General features: G+C 31.2%; 1 non-coding gene across 1 annotated transcript; it reads left to right on the forward strand.

Moving 5' to 3' along the window:
• Nucleotides 1-520: 520 nt before the first annotated feature.
• Nucleotides 521-600, forward strand: TRNAL-UAG. Its single transcript has one exon. It is a non-coding gene; the product is annotated as a tRNA-Leu (tRNA).
• The last annotated feature ends 2,541 nt before the right edge of the window (nucleotides 601-3,141 follow it).

Here is a 3,141-nt window from a genome sequence, read left to right on the forward strand (position 1 = left end):
CTTATAATTAATTAAAATAAATAAAATTCTCTAATAAAAAATAAAAAGGCTAACAGAAAATTTTTTCTATTTTGATGTCCTTTATATTTTGAAACATGTTCTTTTTGAATTGCAGAATCATGCATAATGCAACAGAATAAAGGCAACCATTATACATTTTCTCCTCAAAAAAAAAAAAAAAAAAAAAGAATAAAGGCAACCATTAAGGTTGGAAATTACAAACTTTTGTGTTGTAACTTTGACGCAATATGTAATAAATTATGAGTAATAAGAGAAAAAATTATGAATTTATGTAAAATTACTCAAGCCGAAAAAGGTAACTTGCTGGAATGCACCTGGCTTTTAATAAGCAAAGTTGCCCATGTCAATTTGAAGACAAAATTAACAGTCGACACAGACTAAGGCCCATTACTTTCTTGCCCGGCCCAACCAGAGGTTTCTCACTGGCATATGAATTCTAATAAGAGGTGTCAATAAATTTTATGAGCTAATTAATTTATGATATTATCAGAGCACATGTGACAGTTTGGCCGAGTGGTCTAAGGCGCCAGATTTAGGCTCTGGTCCGAAAGGGCGTGGGTTCAAATCCCACAGCTGTCAGCAATTTATGTAAAATAGTTTTCACATCAAAGGATGAGCTATCTGCCGGTATGGATTTTGCTAAAACATTTACTGCGAGTTTTTTTGTTTCTTTCTAGGAGAATCAAACATTAGTGCGACTTTTTTATTTTTTGGAGAATCAAACATTAATTAGTGCGACTTAAACTGGGTCAAACAATTATAAAATACCAAACTAAACTGGGTAACAATAAAATAAAAAAGAGACATGAAATCAATACAAAAAGGAAGGCCAAAATTTCAGCAAAAAAAAAAGGAAGGCCAAAATAACGTTTACTAGTTAAGTTTCAAATGAGTGAGTGGTATATTGATCCTTCCATTAGACATACAGGTAAAAAAAAAACAAAAAAAAACCTTAGCGAGCATTGTTGGTTTACTAACTTCCATTAGTTTTTTCCTATGTATTTAACAAAGCAATAATGCTCATTTTTAAAACTTCAAGGATCAACTAATAGTGCTAATTTTTAAAATCTCAAAAACTAATAACACTCATTTGAAACTTCAGATACTAAAAGCATTATTGATTTTTGAAGTTTCAAATAAGTACTATTGATCTTTTTATTAATTGATACATAGGCAAAGAATTTTTCAAGTGACCGTCATGGGTCCCTTAGTCAATTGATCTATAAGTTTCTTTGTTTGTGTTTAATAAAGCAATAGCGCTCATTTTTCAAACTTCAAGGACCAATTAATAGTGCTAATTTTTAAAATTTCTACGACTAATTGCGTTCACTTGAAATTTCAAATATTAAAAGCACCCATTTTTTAAATTTTAGTTATTAAAAGCAGCCAAAATAATTTGAGGTTAACATTTTCATAATAGTGTGGCACGTAAACTTTTGAGACTTTATAATTTTACACATCATTAATTTTAATATTTTTTTTAATTAAAATTATATTATATTTTATATTTAAATCCTCTATTTGCATTTTAACACGTGATATTTTCATTAAATAGTAAAATATGTAGTTTTATAGACAAACACAATCAAAGTAAAACGCCTAAATGCTAGAATATAATTTTTTTTTTTTGAGATATAATATAAAATGTTTTATATATATAAAATGCATATTAATTACTATTGTAATGATCAAATTTTATATTTAGACCAAAATAAAAAATAAAGAGAGAAATGTTATGTCCATAATATTTATACAACAAATTTTAAGTGATAAATTATTACTTATTATTATTGATAGTAAAATTTTTTACTAATGAGTTCAAATTAAAAACAACAACTTAAAAAAAAGAGAGAGAATTATAACAAATTAACTATGGGAGCAAGATGATGGAAATAAGAGAATTTGAGCAATGAAAAGTGAAAACACATTAATTAATTGGTACATATGTATGAAGCCTAACTCAGTACTACAGCAACCAGCTCCCTTCATAAATGTTCATCATCCACTTTCCCTTCATACATGTGTGCGTCTGCAATCAGAGCATGCCATTTTAGACGCACACAGCGTGGCACTATCACTCCTTTAATTTAGATTTGATGGTGCCACGCTAATGTGCGTCTAAAGATCTTGGTCTTACTCGTGCTTCTTTTCCTCTTCCCCTGTCAGCCTCGATCTCTTTCTCTCTCAACTCACACAAATACTAAGGGATCTATCTGATCGTGGAGTGCGGGGATTGCTCTATTTATAACAGGCCTCGTGACTATTAAGAACTTGGAAGCGTTGCAACATATACAGTGAATCATTGGAATGCTGGAAAAAATTCGGTTTATAATAAATCTTGAAAAGAAACAAAACAAAACCTTGGAAATGATAGAAAAAGTTGACCCTTGAGAGTGATGATATAATATGATATGATATGATATGATATACTTTAGCTAGTTACCAACTGGGGCGCATCAAAGGGACACGCGGCTACCTATATGCGGTGAAGGTTAGCTGGTTAGTCACTTAGTCCTATATTCATTCATGTAGGAATCTGACTCTGTTTAGCCAGCTTTTTGCGTTTGGGCGCCAAGTGGCCATTGAATAATAGCTGCTTTACTATGAAGGAACCTGTACAGCTTACAAGTGGAAAAAACAAACAGTATTTTTTTTTGTTTTTTGTTTTTATGGTGATAAGTACCGGCAGATCCGCAGATTGAACAGTAAGTTTAGGTCAAATTAGAATGCGATAGCATTGGATGAATGTAAACGGTGCTAGATATGATCACATGATGAGCGCAGAACAGAAATAATATGGTATAAGTTTAGTTTAGGCTCTTTAAAACACATGAAAGGCCATCTCTTGCCAAATGGCCTTCCATCCAATTGGCCCGTGCATGTCCAAATCCCTATGGTGGAACATGTCGGGGGGATTGAATCCTCTCAAACCTTCACGGATATGGACGGACAACTTTTTTTTTTTTTGCCTCCATTTTGAAAAGGAAAATATAACTTTTAATTTTTTAATTATTTACTCCCTCCGTCTTACTTTGTTTGTCCTTTATTTTATTTTGAGATGTTCCAAAATATTGTCCTGTTTCTAAAAATAAAAGTCATTAATTTACTTATATTCCTATT

The sequence above is a fragment of the Quercus lobata genome, chromosome 3 (assembly GCF_001633185.2).
Source record: "Quercus lobata isolate SW786 chromosome 3, ValleyOak3.0 Primary Assembly, whole genome shotgun sequence".
NCBI lineage: Eukaryota > Viridiplantae > Streptophyta > Magnoliopsida > Fagales > Fagaceae > Quercus > Quercus lobata.